The sequence below is a fragment of the Salvia hispanica genome, unplaced genomic scaffold, assembly GCF_023119035.1.
Source record: "Salvia hispanica cultivar TCC Black 2014 unplaced genomic scaffold, UniMelb_Shisp_WGS_1.0 HiC_scaffold_413, whole genome shotgun sequence".
In the NCBI taxonomy this organism is placed as follows: Eukaryota; Viridiplantae; Streptophyta; class Magnoliopsida; order Lamiales; family Lamiaceae; genus Salvia; species Salvia hispanica.
In genome coordinates this window covers 22905-28211 of record NW_025952150.1, presented here as the reverse complement: position 1 = coordinate 28211, position 5307 = coordinate 22905, and the positions used below count along the sequence as shown (strand labels likewise).

General features: G+C 33.5%; 1 long non-coding RNA gene across 1 annotated transcript; it reads right to left on the bottom strand.

The window, feature by feature from the left end:
* Positions 1-1828: 1828 nt before the first annotated feature.
* On the bottom strand, positions 1829-2637 carry LOC125199176. Its single transcript, XR_007172532.1, has 3 exons — positions 2590-2637; positions 2333-2375; positions 1829-2111 (listed from the first exon to the last, which is right to left on the bottom strand). It is a non-coding gene; the product is annotated as an uncharacterized LOC125199176 (long non-coding RNA).
* Positions 2638-5307: the final 2670 nt, after the last annotated feature.

The window sequence follows — 5307 nt, the reverse complement described above, 5'->3', positions numbered from 1 at the left end:
CAATTTGTTAAAGGAGGAAAACGCGTCCTCTCTGGAATTGTGCGGGCTGCGAGATTAGATTGAGGCCGGGAAGGCTGATCAGATTTAACGGATTTCATATTTTTATAATTTTGCATTGCTATGTTATTTTTTTCATTCGTCCTATAGAAATAATTCATGTTTATTTATAAAAATATTATTTCCTCATTTTTTACTTTAATTTTTTAGAGATTCTACCAAAAAAAAATTCTAATATTCACTACACTATTTTAACTATTTTTTCTTACATATCTTAGAAATCTGTGTCATACACAAATATTCTATTTTTAAGGAACAGTAAAAGTATAATATTTTAATTCAAAATTTTATTTTCTTGTCATGCTTTCTTTCCTATAATCAAAATTTTAAGGTTAATTTTGATTTGCTTGTTAATAATTATGGATGATGACGGGATCGATGGAGAGCATAAAATAATTGAGAATTTTTTAAAATTGGGCAAACATGGTACATCTAATAAATAATTTTTATATTTTAGAATGCAAGAGGAAAAGTGGTGCAACAACATCCCAACGAGTTCAACATGATTACTACACAATTGAACTCGGTTGATATAAAAGTCAATTGATAAAATTCGTGCCCTAATTTTACTATCGTCCATGTCATTTAGGTCGGCACAGTGAGTGACAGTTGTAAGCGCTGCAGAGCCAAAACTGACAGTTAACAAAGTAAAGGATTTGAGCATGTTCGCCAGAGAGAATCATGATCTTCTGCTTTGGGGTCAGAACTGAGTATAGAACACAGAGACACGTTGAAGGAAAAATAGAATGTAGAATAACAAAATCCAGAAGTAAGAGCTAATCCAAGATGGATTTAGATGATGGATTTAGATTTAAATGTTGGAATTGAGATGAGTTTGAGCACTATAGAAATCAGTGTGAGACACCCAAGAATCCCTCTGTCCGTGAAAATTGTCAGATTTTGCTATTTCGGGATGTCCGCAATTTAAAGTCCCATTTGCTTTTTTACCATTTTAGATAGGTGGATCCCACCGCCCAACTAAGTCATTACACTCATATTCTATTATAAAACCAATATATAAAAGTTGAGCTCATATTTTCTATAAACTCATTTCCCATCTTTCTTCACAAAGTCAAACAATTTCTTAAAACTCGTGGTAAGTCAAATGGGGACTATAAATGATTAACGGAGGGAGTAAGAATAAGGAATAGAAAGACAAGAAGAAAACAAACGCTACCATGTCTAATGATGAAGGTAAGGCGTTGGTCTTTACTGTGAGCAGTCCGATAGAATCAGGGGCGGACACAATAAGGCCCAGGGAGGGGCTCAAGCCCTTCCCAAAAATTTATTTACCCTTTCATCCTATTGCTAAAATCTTTTGAAATTTAAAAAAAATAGTCTTTAGCTCTTCCACTACAAAAAAATCGCTATTTAGTGGCGGAAATATCCGTCACTAAATAGTGATTTTTCCGTCACTAGACGAATTAGTGGCGGATTTAGTGGCGGAATAGAGCCGCGGCAATATAATCGCCGCTAAAATATCAGTGGCGGAATATTTTCCGCCATAGAAATGTAGTGGCGGATTAGCCACGGAAAATAGTCCGCCAGAGCAGTTCCGCCACTAAAAGTTTAAAATAGTGGCGGATTTGGGTGAGCCATTATTAGTGGCGGAACTTGTTTCCGCCACTATTCCGCCACTACATAATACTATTTAGTGGCAGAATGAATCCGCCACTATTTTATACAGATTTTTCATTTTATTTATTTTATTTTATACCCACCCTGTTGCGATAATTTTTTCAACAAATCAATACATATTTCATGATAAAAGTAACAATAGATACACCAATACTCTTTAATTACTCATAAGACCAAAGTGTAATAATATTGAGCATCAATACAAATTCTAAAACTTTAGTTAATAGTAACAAATAATAATTCATGTTCCTTCTTAGTCTCATGTCTAGTGGAAATGTTGTTGGCAAATTTATCATCTACACATCTTGTTCTTTCTCAGTCTCTTGAACTCCGTCCTGGTACTCCGTCTCTTTCCTTTCCAAATCTTTGATCAAACTCATCTGTTCATCTCTTAAGCCAGCTTTTGATACATGAAACTACAAGAGTTGGTAAGAAACCAGAAAAGTTCTCAGCCTTAGGTTTGCAATGCATAATATATATAGGCCTAACATATCTTATTGGTTCACACGAGAAATTGAAGAATAATAAAATACTACGACGTCCAGATCATATAAGCATTCAGAATAATGATAAAGATTATAAAACTTGTTCCTAAACTTATCACAAGAACTACTCTTTGACTAGCAATAACAAGTACCTGTTAGCTAGAGCTTTTTGCAAGTGATATTTGCTTCCTTTCTCTAAAGCACACAAATACAGAGACAAAAATCTTTAGCATTAGTAATAGCAACAACAACAACAATAATAAATTCAATACAAAAATACCCATAAGTCATGACATAGATGATAACAGTATGTACTATATTGTCAATATCTTTCACACAAAGATGTATTGGATGCATAAGTGATGATCTTAGAGTTTGCATTCATTATTTATTATTACAATGGAAATACCTGAATAGAAGTTCTCGTGTAATGAATTGGTTGAGCAACTATATTTTAAGTAGTCATTTGTAACAATCTCCTCCTAAAGTAAAACAATGTATACAACTTTCACTTCTACTGAATGTGAGTTCATAAAATTAATCATGTGTTAGACAAAAATTATGGAGAAAGGGCAGCGCCTAGTTTCAACATTCGCAACTGCATGGGAAAAGAAATACTGTACAACAGATATACATTCCTTCGCCGATGAATTCAAGATTCATTTACCAGATCAACCAAAGTAAGCCACCTAACTCATTTTCAAATTCTTATCACATACCTTAATTTCATGTTTTCTTATATACTAAGGAAATCGTTGTAAGCAAGAAATCACTAAATTAAGGGAAAATAATAACACTATTGAAAAAATACTGCGATCATTATTGAAAGTTGGTGTTGCCTAATAGTGGAAATCATGACTAAAAATCCAATTTTATTACTCTGATAAATCTTAGATATGAGTAAGACTAAAAAACTAAAATATCTGAAATGCAGATGTTGTTATTGTCTGAAATAGTAAAATAAGAAATAATGAAGTTGCTATATATAGTATGGGGCATACCTTTCATGAAATTACTACACTCCATGCCATAACCTGCAACAACATTCATCAATGTTTAATTTTTACAAGCAAACCCAAATAAAGTTTCCACACTTTACACTAAACACGTGACACACACACACACAGACCATGGCATAGAAAAACCAAAGCTTTTGGAGAAGACAAAGGCAACCATCTGCAAGTGAAAAGCTGCACACCTCTGCAATTTTTTACATACTCCTAAAAGAAAATAGGGAAATATCATAACAACATTCAACTTTATTCACAAATTCAAGAACAGAAGAAGTGCCATGTATCACTCCCAATATCACAAAAAAGAAGAAAAACTGCAAATAAAGATTATAAAAGAAAAGAGGGAGAGAAAGAAGAACTCGCCATGACACTTAGAGAATACAACAAATATACATTGACATTGACACTACTCTCAAAGCTTAACAAATTGCCATTGACTTGAGCAATTGAACAAATCAATTTGCTCAACAAACCAACCATGATGATGGCTTTCTCCATTCTTTAAATAAAAAAATTGTAAAAAAATTCAATTAGTGCACAAAGGAAAATCTCAAACAAGGCCTACAAACACAATATTCAACAATGTCTTTACTAATCCAAAACAGAGATTTGGAATTGGGTGAACTTATTTGATAGTAGAACTTAAGTTTAGTTAAAGATTTTAAGGAGATAAGTCAGCTCTAGATGCCAAATCTTAAAGGCAAAGTGAATTCAAAATTTAGATCATTGGCTTCCAAAAGTTGTACACGAATGAATAATGGAACTTGGATTTCAAAGTTGCAATTTTAAGATCCCAAACAAGCATCCTCCTAAAGATCTTACTCCTATTTAACTTCAGATAGGTGAAGCTCAGTTTCTAACAATGACTTAGCAGTAAGCACAATTGAACTAAATAATTGAGGCAATATTAAGGGTTAAGTATATTATATTTAAACAAATAGGAGTGAGTACAACTAAAAACAGTTTCTAGATGAAAAGTTTTTGCTAAAAATGATGTCTCATGTGAGTTATTCCATATGTAAGATACTAAGATTACTTGCAAAGGCATAGCAAAAGTGAGTGAAACTCATATGTCCTAGAAACATCCACAGCTTAGGTATAGGAAACATGCAATATCTGCATATATTTAACAAAAGCAGATTAAATATAAATCATGTACGCTATTCGGATAACCTAATCAAATCAAATACAATAATCCTCTTCAAATCTTCCACTTACACGCATATTGAAGAAAACAACAAAGGAGCATCCTTAGAGCAACTCCAAGGGAAGAAGGTAAATGAAAAGGGTATATCATGCTTATACCTTCTCAAAAAGTGCAATATAACTTTTCAAAAAGCAATCAACTCCAAGGATAAAAGGTATATAGAAAGGTATATCATTTAAAAAAAATAAAATAATAGTACAAGATGCATTATAAAACATAAAGTGTAATACCTTCTCAAATACCTACCCCTTGGAGAATGATTTTTTTATGAAAAGAAGGTAAATATGGTAGATATATGATTTTACCTCTCCCTTGATGGAGAGGTAAAGATACCTCTTCAAAATGGGAAAAGGTATAATACCTTCTCAAATACCTCTTCCCTTGAAGAATGATTTTCCATGAAGAAAAGGTAAATATGGTAGTTATATGACTATACCCCTTCATTTACCTCTCCCCTTGGAGATGCTCTTAAAGCATATGGAATAAATGTTTAGTACTTGCATCATTACCTAGATGGGGGAATGACGATGTTGAAAATCAAAGTTGAGGTGAGATCCAAAAGGTAAACTGTTGCAACAACAAGCAAGGATTAAGTTTCAAAAAGAGAATCACAAAGTAATCTGCACTAAAATCCACCGTTTAGGAAAAATAAGCTCATAATTAAAAGAGAGATTAAGTTTTGGAAAGTGAAAAATTAAACAATGAAGAAATGAGCACTCTCGCATTTTCACAAAATTGGAGCAGCCATTGACACGCAGATAACTTCAATTGAGAGGCAAAAGAGGAAATGGCGAGAAGAGGCGGGGGAATGGTACATTGATTACCTGGTGGCGACGACGGTTGTTGTGAAACGCGAGCGGGCGACAACGACGGAGCTGGAGCGGCGAACGGCGGCGATGGAGCTGGA